This window comes from Pseudophryne corroboree, chromosome 5 (assembly GCF_028390025.1).
Source record: "Pseudophryne corroboree isolate aPseCor3 chromosome 5, aPseCor3.hap2, whole genome shotgun sequence".
Taxonomy (NCBI): domain Eukaryota; kingdom Metazoa; phylum Chordata; class Amphibia; order Anura; family Myobatrachidae; genus Pseudophryne; species Pseudophryne corroboree.
The window spans coordinates 141,282,773-141,297,331 of NC_086448.1; the positions used below are offsets into that span (position 1 = coordinate 141,282,773).

General features: G+C 38.5%; 1 protein-coding gene across 1 annotated transcript in view; it reads left to right on the top strand.

The window, feature by feature from the left end:
* LOC134927385 (ATP-dependent translocase ABCB1-like) overlaps positions 1 to 14,559 on the top strand; it is a 943,310-nt gene that overhangs the window by 886,301 nt on the left and 42,450 nt on the right. The window lies entirely within an intron of this gene.

Consider the following 14,559-nt stretch of genomic DNA (forward strand, 5'->3'; position numbering starts at 1 on the left):
CAACAAAGCTTGCAAAGTCAATACACTTAAGCGGTGAGTGGGAAGTCGCTCTTACAGAAATACAATATCCACACACGTGGAATACCTTGGATATACATGATTGTAAGTTACAAATAACACAGGATGTTATGTTTTCCAATCCAGTTGTGGAATTTGCAGCCGTGTGCGTTAAACCAGGATTTTATAAAACAATCGACTCGCTACTGGACGTAATCAACGCTGAAATAGGGCGACATAAACTGGATGGGGGATTAAGACTAGTGTACGATCCGCTTGAACGCGTAGTAACATGCGATAGTAAGCGGCTGTATCATCTTACAGCTGGTGATAAACTGACGACGATCCTTGGATTACAACCTAAAACTAAGATTTCTAAACCATGCGCAGACATCAAAGGCGGCCAGTATACGCTGTATGTGTATACTGACATTATCGAGCACCAGCGGGTCGGTGATAGCTACGTACCGCTACTACGCACAGTTGAAATTAAGGGATATAACAATGAGGTGGTCACAATACGATATGAGAAACCCGATTACGTACCATTGTGCAAAGCGCATTTTGACACTGTAGCCATAGAGATAAAGAACGACCAGAACAAGAACATCTCATTTAAGTTTGGTAAAGTGATCGTGAAACTACACTTTAGACGTTGCAAACACGAAATTTATTAACTAAACAGGATGGTCGCTGTTAAAAATTATGGCAATCCGGATCTCTACGCGCAATATTATAAAACGCAGGCCGGTAATGGATTACCAGGTTTTCACGGCAGCGCGTACATGTACGGATGCGGTTTAGGCGGTATTTTTCGAAGTCTTTTCAGAAAAGCTGTTCCTCTTTTCCGGAGAGGTTTAGAGTTAGATAAACCGCATATGAGGACCGCGGCACGTAATATAGCGAAAGACGTTATCGGACAAGCCACAACGGCCGTAATGAATAAGATACACGATGCGAACCAAGCAAAACAAGACGGTTCAGGACTAATATATACAAGAAAAGGCGTGTCTAAAAGAAAACGGAAGCGTATGATAGCACTTCCGCCTTGGGACATACCCTTTTTAAATAAAAAACAGAGACGACGCAACTCAAAGAAGAAGAGAAAGCCGAAGCGCTCCGTTGGTGATATTTTTTAAACATGTCTTTCATACACCACGAGTCCGTTGAATGTGCAAAAACAGAGCTGGATCTTTTTGACGTGCCCCCGACATAAACAAGCATAGAGAAAAGTCTATACGTCGAAGTTCAACCTTTAGCGGCATTATCCGACACAGCGCCGCTTGAATTTTATATAGCGGCCAGCGGCGAACACTACTACGATCTGAACAACACGTTGCTGTACGTGACGTGCAAGATCGTACGAACCGATAACACACCGATACCGCAAGGTGCACGGGTCGCACTTATTAATTACCCCATAGCGACTTTATTCAACCAAGTGGATGTAACTTTGGGTGACAGGCTCATATCGCAATCCAACAATCTTTACGCATACCGCGCGTACATTGAGACTATATTGAATTACAGCTCAGACGCTTTGTCAACAAAGCACACAACAGGATTATTTTACAAAGATTCGGCTGGAGAATTTAACAACACGGTGCTGGACGGACCGAATACGGGGTTCAAAAAACGAGCAGGTGCGACAGAGCAGAGTCGCACGGTTGAATTGCTAGGACCGCTTCACTGCGACCTTTTTCATCAACATAAACTAATTTTAAATGCCGTTGACCTGAAGATTAAACTAACCAGAAACAAAGACGCATTCTGCTTAATGTCAGCGGACGCGGATGCCTTTAAAATACAGATCACAGCGGCGTCACTGTTCGTGAAAAGAGTGCAAGTCTCACCGGCCGTGCGGATTGGGCACGCGCAGGCCCTGCTAAACGGCAACGCGAAATACGCAATTGACCGCGTTGGGATGAAAATCTACAGCGTACCAGCAGGCAGTAGAGTATTTAATCTAGAAAATCTATTTTTAGGTCAAGTGCCGAAAACAGTCATAGTCGGCTTTGTGGATAACGAAGCATTTTCAGGAATCCATAACCGTAATCCCCTTTGCTTTGAACATAAAAATGTAAGTTTTGCATCCCTTTATCTGGATGGAACACCGCACCCTGCAAAACCATTTCAACCAGACTTTGAACACGGTAATGCTGTAAGAGAGTATATGTCACTCATACAGATCACAAATAAGCAGAAATCTGACAATGGTATACTGATTGACCGCGAAGAGTACCTCAGAGGTTACTCACTATTTGCTTTTGACCTATCGCCGGAGCAGGAATGTGGAGAACATCTCTCCCTGATAAGAACGGCAATCTACGTGCTGAATATCGCTTTGCAGAAGCGTTGGACAGGACAGTCAATGTGATAATATATACGCTATTTGATAACATCATCGAGATTAATCAAAGGCGCGATGTGCTGTACGATTATCTATAAATGAAATAAACTAACACTACACTGCTGAAAAATGAACACATTACAGATAAACTGTATTCTGTATGCTGCGCAAAGCACAAGGCATATTTTTAAAGGCACGTATCCGTGTGATCTATTGCCTGCCGATAAACTGATGCATTACCCCTGCGCATTTGTAATCAACATGCATAGCAGTGGTCAGCCTGGCGAACACTGGTTGGCTGTTTATTTTAATGAAGATGGCATTTGTTATTTCTTTGATTCCTACGGTCTCTCACTGGACAGTGACATTTTCCCAAAGAATATCATAAAGTTTTTACATTATAATTCAAAAAGTATTTGTCACCAAAACCGTCGGTTACAAGATTTTTCAAGCGATGTATGCGGTCAATACTGTATTTACTTTATATTTTTTATGTGTAAAAACTACAAATATGATGATTTCTTGACACCGTTTAGTAATGATACAAAACGTAATGACCGTTTAGTTTCAAACTTTGTAAGGCGTATGCCAAGAAACCATTGTTTGAGTCATTATACAGATAAATATATTCAGAATTGTGTAACTTGTTGTAATAACCAGTGTGTTTGATGCATTTTATGTACAATGCGTCATAACTATGATTATTTGAAAATAAACATCAATGTTTTTAATCTTTATGGTGATGTATGTTTGTAAGTTTTCTTTCAAAGACAACTGATTAGAATAAAGAAAAAACCGGGGGGGGGGGGTGTCTTTCTAAATCATGAATATATTTTATTAGATCATAAAGTTTATTTACAGATCTATTGCCGATGCATTATTATAATATGTCATTTATTACAGTTTTACACGTAAAAACTACAAATATGGTGATTTCTTGACATCATTTAGTAAAAATACAAAACATACATTGTGGTACAAAATAAGCACACAAATTTACAAAAATAAATAAATAAACAAACAAACATTAGTTATACATTAGAATGTCAACCACGGTGATTCCTGAAACAGATCTACGGCTCTTTTCCTAGGTAGTAAGTAGCCGTGCGGCGTTGTTAGGCCGGGTGAACTTAAAACATTTATACGTCTTTTCTTAAGGTTTTGCGGTGGCGCGGGCGATGATGCAGCAATATCAGAGTCATCGTTCGCCTCTGCTTTTAAACGGTCTAGGTACACTCTAGTTGACGCATTACTTACAAATGTGGATGGCACATTTAATTCAGACAAAGCATGCATAAATTCAGGCCAGCCAGTCGGCATCTTACGACTCGTCACGCTATGGTTTTGTGTGATGCTTCTTATTAAATCCAGCATGTTGGAACCCTGTACAGCTGTGCCTTTATACAGAAACTCGCCTTTAGCATTCCAGTTTGTGATGTGCTTAGAACGTGACATTTTATTCAATAGTATTTCACAGGTTTTTTTATACCTTGCATTAACACCGCTCAGTATTTCATGATAAACATCATCTGCAGCATCCGGCTGTGCTGGATTAATTGTTTCATCAAAGACATTTGTACCAGGTGATAAAAGAGTTAAAGTTGACATTTCACCATCAGTCTGTTTACTCAGGACCAGATACCTCTGCAAAGCGGCTGTGTAACGTTTTGCCTTTTCATACTCTGATAAATTGTTATTCTGTAGTATGTTTACGATCTCTACATCTAGACCTTGTGTGGCTGTTTTACGTATGTCATCTGAATTGGGTTTGTTTTGTAAACGCTCTATCTGTCGCTGGGGCACCAAATACATTTTCTCAGCGTATTCCATCAGCGGTTAGTCAGAAGTCCTGTTATTAATGGAATAGCAAAACCAAGCAACGACCCAATAAATCCCCCGGATTGTTTCACCAAACGTTTCTTTTTACCAATGGTGCATTTCTTATTACAAAGAGATTTTATAAGAGCCCGCTTCTTTTTAAGGTACTTCAACTGTCTTTGTGACAATGGTATTTTACCTTTAAGTATGTTGAGGGCTATCTCACAAATGGCTGTCACCAAATCGTTTGAAGCGTTGGATAAAATAGCACTTCTTTGGGTCGGTGTCGCCTTTATTAGCGTCTTTAAAAGCGACCAATTACGGCTTATCCTGGATGACATGTTCACGGCTGATAGGACTATGACAAATGACTAAAAATTGTGCGTTTATAGCTTTTTAGAGCTTCTCTTTTTAATGACATAAGCAACCGGCTCATCCGGTGGAAATAAACCGCTTCGTAAACGGTATTCGTCAAGCGTATTGGTTCTTAAATCAACCAGTAAATATCCATACGGCGTGGATGTTGCATTTTGGAATGCATCCAGAAAGAAACGACTATTAGTGGGGTACATTTGTCTAGCCAGCGTCGTCACCTGCAATTTATCCCATGGGTTTTTGAAAAGGACCATATATTTTGTGTTTAGATGTATCGTCCTGCTCTTTTTACCTTGGCAAAAGACATTTTGCACTAGGTACATGATACTGAGGTTTCTGTGGTGTACATACTTTGTGAACGCTTTCTCAATCTCAGAATTATTACTAGCCGACTCCATCAGATCATCAACAACCGCTAAATTAATCCTACCAAGGGGAAAAAGTTGGTCATCGTTAAAAGTCTCAGGTAGACCCTCTATAAAACGCATGCTTGGGTAATCACGCAGAAGCTGATCGTACATAGGTTGCCAACAGCCATAAAACCAAACAATATTATCAGGCACATGTGATATGTGCGTAGGTGCATTTTCCAGCAACATTTTCACAAAATAACTTTTACCCGAATTGGAGGGGCCTGCTAAAATACATGAGAAGGGGTGTTGTAACCGGACATCCATCCTAATACCCAAACGGGACTGTTGTGAAGTTATCTGTTAGCCTCCGTTTAGTGTAAACACACTTTTGCGTTTTTTGCAGCGTGCGCGTTTCAATCTGCCAGTACTTTTTAAATCGGACTATACCGGGTTGACGGAGCACTATTTTTTTTTGATCATCGCCTTCGGGGTTTAACGGATAATCTAAGACCAGGTCTTTCAGACTTTCAAAGTTAATGTGTTGCGCATTATCAACATTGAGCGTTATACCTTTAACTTTTAAACTAGTCTTTCCATTGTTTAGACGATATCCATATGATTTGGGGCCTGATGACACAAACTCTGTTATATGGGCACCCGCTGGCAACTCGCTAGTCAGCTCACCTAGATAATCACCCAATGGTGGATTCCAATCACCGGGCCGGCTGACAAAAATCACAGAATCTGTATCGTGGTAAAGACAACGTTCTTGTAATCGATCCAATAATTTGCACAATTCAATCCTAGCATGCGCGGTTGTAATCGCAGCAATAAATATATTTGTATTTGAAGCTTTGGAGTAATGATCTTTTGCATATCTCCAATTAAGCATTGCGGTACTATCATCTATAAAGTCTAAAGCAGACACCTCATAGTGCGGTAAAAACGCGTATTCAAAAAGCTTGTCGGGATCAGACACTAGACAAGTGTTGGGCATGTTATTACGTTGACCAAACTTTCCCCATAAGGAGTTTAAAAACAATTTAGAAATTTGTCTTTTTGCGGGGTTAATTTCTATGTGATCGGGTCGTAAAGACACACCTTCATTTTTTTGATAGGCATCTATATACGCCTGGCGTTTTTCAGAGTCTGTACACCAATCGGGATAACCAGAAGCCTCTTGTTTATCCCTAAGATGCATTTTAATGTAACCTGAAAACAAATCGTCAGATCGTTCATCAAATTGCCACACCTCATAGATTTTACACACTTTGTAACCCTTGTCTACAGCCAGATTTAACTCGGGAGTACACCACGTACCCGTGATTGCCCTGCATTCATCGCTATGGACACAAGGCTCGGTCTGTCCAGACTCAGCACATGTGCGACATAAAGGAAACATCAGTTTTCCACGCATTTTAACAGGTAGAACAGGAAAGAAAAGACCCCGTGGTGGATATACTTTTACTTTGGCAATACCAAAATACTTTGTAACATCCCCAAAATTTCGATAGATTATACGTGGGTGTTTTATTGGGTACATTTTGGTTTTGTTGACAAAAGGGTACAGGCTGGTAAAATCATAGTAGTGAATCTGTTCATCCGGCTGTGCTTTGTGATACAGCTTTATGGCGTTTGTACGACCACCGTAAAGCGCTGCTCTGGGGTCCAATGGTTCGGGTAATTCTTTACCCTTCAGAAAAGATTGTAGACTCGCATCAGACTCTACCATTTTTTTCCATTCGCATTCCCAAATGACACGTACGTGAAAACCGCATAGTTTAAGAAAGTTCATTCTCACTAGCGTCTTGTGTCGCAGTTGACCATATGTCGTTTTAGTCAGTTTGTTTTTATCATCGCCGTTGTAACATGCGCCACAGCCATGGTAAAAACAACCTTGGAATTCAAATGCCGTTGCCACGCCGTTAATCACGGCGTAACCATCAAGGTGATAGTTACCAACTTTCTTTTCACCCCCTTGTAAAGCGTGTCTTATTTCTATTCCTTCTTGGTGTTCTATGTACATCAACCATTGTATGGCCGGTGTTGAATATCGCTTCTGAGTTTTGTGATAGTTATCCCCTGGTACAAGTGCCAAGGTATTTTCTGGTAAAAACCGGCTCCGGTACATCGCCATGCAGACAGCCGCCAAGGTCGTCAGTTGAAAGGGGTCAATGTGCCTCTTAACAACGACATCACCATTCTTCTTCGTTATTACATATTCTTGTTCCGTCATAGATATAACAGCGTCTCTGAAAGAGCTACATGCTTTTTGTAAAATTTTGACATCCTCCTTACAGTAGCGCGCAAGTTCATCCTGAAAGTTGAATGGGGCTTGTTTGGCACTTTTATACCATTCTGTAAACTCTGCTTGATCTTCAGTTAACATGTATTGTACACCAAAATACTCTATTGCGGGCATAGAACCTATGTAATTTTGGTTAGCGGCAGTGTTAAAAAAATGTGGAAAATGACCTTTGGAACCCTCAAAACCCATCGCTTTTGGTAATCGACCGAGTCGCATGGGCAAAAAATTTAAAGAGTCGATAAATCTTATCTTTAAATCTGTTACTGTTACACACAACAGTTTACCACCCTGCGCCAGCACATCGATCTTAAATTTCTCCTTAATCAGCTGTCGCATAACAAAGTACGCATCATACCGACCGGCATTATGGGCTATGAATGTGTACCCCTCAAATTTTGCTCTCATGAATGTTTTTACAAAATCCTCAATACAAACATCACCCTTAAACTCCCAGGATTCATCATCCACTAGTGTTAGAGCGTAACAGTAATTTGGCACGTGAATATTGTTTTCTTGGCTGCACTCAAAATCATAAAAAATGTAATTCTTAGTGGGTTTCGCGGGTTTTATGTTTTGTATGTAACACAAATGACCCGCAAAACCTGCAACCACTGTCTTGCAAATGGGGCAAATCATTCCGTCACATTTGTGTTTGGGGGTCGTAAACTTGCCACATTTATCACAATAGATTTTGTTTAGACACTGTATCTTGTGAGACAATGCTAGAGCCTTGTGTGCCTCTAAACATACAGTTGACCTACAAAACACTCTACATATAGAGCACCTTAGAGCAGCATCTCCAGTATCAACACATTCCTGTCTGAGGCATGCTTTACAAAAGAAAAGGCAGGTGTGGTTATTTCTGTGGTGATACGCTGTGTGGCAATATGTACAGAAAAAACGGGCTCCTACAAATGCCTTAATATCTAATATACCGTAGAAGTGGTCATTGTGCCATAATATGAAAAGAATTTCATCGTACTGGCTGTCTGTGCAAAAGTAATGCCAAGAATTATTGTTGTGATAAAGTATTTTAATTTTCGCGCTTAAGTGTTTTTCGAAAAAAGCAATGTCGCTAAAGCCGAGTGCTTTATCAAGAGGTAACTTCAAAGCTTTATGAAGCTCTAGAGCCCTCACATGGATCATGTGGTCCGTTGCATTATCTTTGTCCAGGAGTTTGCAGAGACTAGCAGCCAGACACAGATTGTTACCGGTGTTATTAAAATCAAATAAAAGGCGCCGACGCTTCTCAATTATTAGGCTATGAGGAATCTGCCGTAGGCTCCTCCCCGTTAGCGACCCACCGGCACGATTCTTGAAAACAGAGATCACAAATTTCAACTCTGTATTAAATAAAACCTCAGCATTACTTTGCAACATGTTTGTTATCTGATTCAAAAAACCGATGGCGTCTAGTGAGCCATGCGGTTTACGGTGTGAATAGATTGCGTTATGTAGTCCACCACCCTCCAACCTTAGCTGTATGCGGTCGTTAGGATCCAAATCATGCATATAATCATCGAGCATTGCCTGTATAGCCTCATGTATTGATTGCACAGCGTCTACAAATGACGTTACCCTGTCCAAATTGACAAACCTGAAATGATTATGGTATTCAGATGCCCTGAAATTGGGGTAATGTCTTTCAAATCTATCAATAGATTCTAAAAAAACAGGGTGTGTCGCATTGTTATTACCAGGTGTTGGTGGCCTGGGTACTATAGGTGATCCCGGTTGTTCAACAACTGCTGATGGTGCATAATTGGGTTCTATCGCCGGCGCTGATGAATGTGCTACGCTGTCAACATGATCACTAACAGGTGTACCCAACACCCGACCAGTAACCCTATGTTTACGCAATTTTAATAACTGCTTTATCGCACGTTTCACTTTTAATTTCCTACAGCGTGACAAAACGCCCATTACAACAGAACTTCTCATTACATCAGCTTTTATTTTCTGCCTGCATAACTTAATTTCATCACATTTCAATCCACGTCCAATCATATCTAGTCATTTTTTTTTGCAAACAAATTTTCCCTTATGAATGCCCATGTTCCATCTGACTGATCGCTGTATTTCATCGATGCCACAGCGTATTCTTTAATAAATCTTTTAAGCATACGCAGATCTCTATCGCCGCTGCGCATTAACTTCTTCAATCGCATTGACATATCATTTGCAACCTGTTCCATGCAGCTGATATCCTCACAAAGCTTACCTATCAACGCATAATGTTGTATTTCTATCGCTTTGTGATTATGTTCTGTCATTGTGGTTTTGTCTACTGTGTTTTTTTGCCCCCCTGCTATGTCTAATGATGTTGTCGCAACAGCATCCGGCATAACAAGGCCGGATGATTCTGCATCGACCACTTCAGTTGTTACAGAATCATGAACCGCTGTCTGCACATTGACCGTGTTGTTCTGAGCTGCTGAATCGCCTTGGTTGTCGTGTGTGGCTTGTATCTCTATACACGCTGTATAAAATTCTTGTGCATTTATGCCTTGATCACCCCTGGTTACAGGATCATCACTATGCATAAATTGTTGTGTATCAGTAATAATTATCGGGCTAGCCTGTGTGTCCGGTATTATAATTATGTCTGGTTGCACCAACTGTGCACACTCTTTGTTAACACGCCTTCTTTATAGGCGCCACGATTTCTTAGCTCTTGCCGGCTCTGTAATTTTAACACTAGAATCGACTGTATGTTCATGAACCTGTGTATCTGGGATCGTGATAATCTCTCTGTCTTCATTACCGCTTGCACCGTTGTTTGTGATTATATCGCCTACAGCACTTTTTGAGAGTCTGGACACCCTCTTAGTTTCTGCACGTTGTGTACTAGGCATTTCACCATTATTGATGCCACTACATTTGTTAGAATCATTTTGTAACCTACGTTTTTTAGGTTCTACGCATGCGGTATCGGATCGCTTTCTTTTTAGACATTCTGCAGACCCACGGTTGTTGGCGTCATTGCATAGGTTTGAAATATCCTGCAACGGCGTCAACTTGTGTCGTTTTGGCTCAGTAAAGTCTGAATAGTATAGTTTTCTTTTTAAACATTCTGCAGCCTGGTTAGATGCTAGACCACTGTCCCATTGTGTTGTGCGTGACATACCTCTCATACGTTTGTTTGGTTTGATTTTACAATACAGCTGATTCATAAACATTGGGTTAGAAAAATCTAGATGATAGTTCAAGGGCGTTGTGACTTGTTGATTTTCATCATTGTTGACAGGTTGTTGTACTGCGGTTCTGACAGTGTTTGCCTCCTCAGCAGACACATCGGCCACTGTTATAGACGGCTCGTAACAAGTCGCTACATTAGATGGCCTAAATGCTGTATAAAAAAATAAACAAAAATAAAAAGTTAGATATGTAGTTATGTTTACGTTGACGGTGTGTAAAAAACAATGTTTGAGAATATTACAGCTATAGGTTTGTTTGGTAAACATACATTGTATAAAATGTGTTTGTTCCATTTCAGGATCATGCGTTTGCGGTGGCGCAGTTGGTACAGCATTTACGAGGCACTGGTTGTCTGATTGGTCCGCCGGTATAGTCGGGTTATCTACAATAGAGTATGAGTATAAGTACCTTTTAAAAAGATAAAATATTTTTTCATCTGCATTTTTTCATCAGCAATAATTACGCACAGCTGTTCTCTGATCCTGTATCCCCACTGTATGTTGGCACCCGGCTGTTCTCTGATTCTGTCTCTACACGGTCTGTTGGATAATGATTCCGGAATGTATCAATGTCACACCCAAAAACATATTCTGAACCAGGCGGGTCGGATGTACCCATATAGCCATAGTCCTCATTATTTACAGAACCTGCATATATATATAATAACAGGAAAAATTACATTTTATAATAAATGTAAATTTAAATTTATAATAAATGTATTTATTTTTTATTTGTTAACACATTCGAATATAGCGTAGCAAATACTGTAGCGCTTTTAGAATTGGAAATAACAATGATGTAACAAAACTGTTTAATTACAAACAGTCATAGAGGAAGGCCGGCACAGCTCGCAAGCTTACAATAAATTAAAATCTAGTGAGTAATGTACAAACATTTTAAACTTTAAAAATAAATAACAAATTTGTCGCTGTCAAACTTACGGTTTAGAGGTTGGTAGCTAGGTACAGAATCAGCAATATCAACGTTGCTATTGTCATCGTAGACATCCAGGTTTGTAGGTCTCTAAAAAAGGTATAATGCACTCGGATTAATGATCGTATACTTTTTTCAGACTGTCAACGGTAAACGTATTATACATTGAAATACCTTTAAATAATATATATAATTTACTGATATTAAACAATGAAACAATTAAAATACAAAAATATGGTATATTTGTTTGAAATATTAATATACTGTGTGTTTGTTTTTTGCTTTATGAGAACGTGTATAGCATCACTTTGCAGCGGGTTGCGACAATGTATAAAAGTTGCATAAAATACATTTACAGTAGGGTTTCATACAATGCTTAATAACCAATTATTTAATCAGTAAATTAACTGAATTAACTGTACAGTACTTAACTACACACCTGCATTATGTTTGACAGTTGATGGCTTGGTATAAATTTTATTAGTAATTTCTGAAAAATATAAAACACGGTGTATTTTTTATTATGATAAATTACAATGATCATGCAAAATAAGAGTTTATAAACAACGCTGTAGTATTAGTAACATTCAAACAGCAACATATATATATATATATATATATATATATATAATTTTAAATCCTATAGGCCTACACAGTATTACAACATAATATCGGTCAACAGCAAAAATATTACAGAAACACATTGCTGTGTATTTTAAGACATGCTAAATTAACAACTAGACACTCAAACAGTATAAAAACACAAAACATGTTCTCTCACATTTTAACTTGTTTGCAAAAATATAAAGAGCTTGCTAACTGACGACTATTAGTAACATTCAAATAGCATCCTATAACAGTCACAAATAGGTGCCTATAACATTCAAACAGAAGCAGCTTCTAAAAATATATATATATAATTTTAAATCCTGTAGACCTACACAGTATTACAACATAATATCGGTCAACACCCCAAAATATTACAGAAACAAAATGCTATGTAGTTTAAGACATGCTAAATTAACACAATGACACTCAATCAGTATAAAAACACAAAACATGTTCTCTCTCATAAGCAAAAATTCACATCAGCATGTGATAGGGACATAATCACAATTCACAATAATATAGCGGCCCAGCAGAAATAATGGCATAATAAAAATACAGGATGCAGAAACACACACATTCAAACAGATACAATAACAGCAACATATTAATAATTACCACCGCTGTGCTATAAATTATCACAGCATCTTTTAAAACATAAATGATCACAATACCAACCATATGGTCATGCATAAAACAAAATCACAAAGTATGACAGTGCATAAAAAACATTTATATAGTAAAAGTCATAATTACCGTTTTCGCAGCGCTCAGTTCAGTAACCAAAAGTCAGATTTCCAAGTAGCCTTTAGAGCAGTTGTCCATAGCTTTCTGACCTGTTCTTATATAGCCATTTTAGTGATGACACAACATACCGCCCAGAAATTACAACTGATGGTGGGCGTTTCCATTTTTTACTCTTAAAATAAAAGTTAATTTCTTCACATAAACATATTTTTTGTCTTGTGCGTACTATAATGTTTTATTTGATAAAATCAAAATCGTTGAATTTTTTCCTATCATTTACCTTCAAACATGATATGTGACTACATTTGATAACAAAATATAGTTAAATAAATGTAAATTTCACATACACTATATAGAATTTAAATGTTGAGCTGAAAAATATTTGTAACTATACAATGCACATTGAGGCCGTTAACTGCTCAAACCGTACCGTATATTAGATAACACCACAATGCTGTATAATACAAATATATAGTTTTCTAATGTGTAAATCATACAACTACATGCCCGGACATGATTATAAAATATAAAAAAAATGCCCTACCCCTTTAAATTTGAATCAGAAGATAATATACAAATATCTATAAACTATACCTGTTGTTTCACACATTGACCGCTAGATGTCACTATTACAACACAAACCACAATGCTTGCATAAGGGCTAATTGTCTGTCCAGCAGCATTTGGTAAACAATACTTTTCACAAAGATATCAAATATCCGGCCATATGTCCAGATACTTTAGCCCTCATAATTGGTGGTATGCATTACAATCCCACAAATATTGGTTACATGGCAAATAGTTGTCCATCAAGATGAGTGGCAGATGGTCAGTCTCTGACCATTTGTGCATAGATCATCCCCCATCATAATGAGTAGCAGATGGTCAGTCTCTGACCATTAGTGCGGATAGATCATCCCCCAGCCTCTGATCTGTCTTCTAAAACACAGTCAGCTGGTTCACACAATGTTTGCATCCTAATGCACTACCTATCAATAATATTTAATACCTAAAAAACCTATATTTGGTTCACATAATTGTATACATGTCATTTCACAAAGCTGTATAGATTACATCGCTATTAGGTGGCTATTTAATATAAATGCGGCTTGTCTAAGGGTCGGATTCTGTTCTTAATGGCCAATCAATAATCATTTGATATCAGTTTATATCATTTGTGTTGAGCTGAAAAATATTTGTAACTATACAATGCACATTGAGGCCGTTAACTGCTCAAACCGTACCTTATAGTAGATAACACCACAATGCTGTATAATACAAATATATAGTTTTCTAATGTGTAAATCATACAACTACGTGCCCGGACATGATTATAAAATATAAAAAAATGCCCTACCCCTTTAAATTTGAATCAGAAGATAATATACAAATATCTATAAACTATACCTGTTGTTTCACACATTGACCGCTAGATGTCACTATTACAACACAAACCACAATGCTTGCATAAGGGCTAATTGTCTGTCCAGCAGCATTTGGTGTACAATACTTTTCACAAAGATATCAAATATCCGGCCATATGTCCAGATACTTTAGCCCTCATAATTGGTGGTATGCATTACAAACCCACAAATATTGGTTACATGGCAAATAGTTGTCCATCAAGATGAGTGGCAGATGGTCAGTCTCTGACCATTAGTGCATAGATCATCCCCCATCATAATGAGCAGCAGATGGTCAGTCTCTGACCATTAGTGCGGATAGATCATCCCCCATCCTCTGATCTGTCTTCTAAGACACAGTCAGCTGGTTCACACAATGTTTGCATCCTAATGCACTACCTATCAATAATATTTAATACCTAAAAACCCTATATTTGGTTCACATAATTGTATACATGTCATTTCACAAAG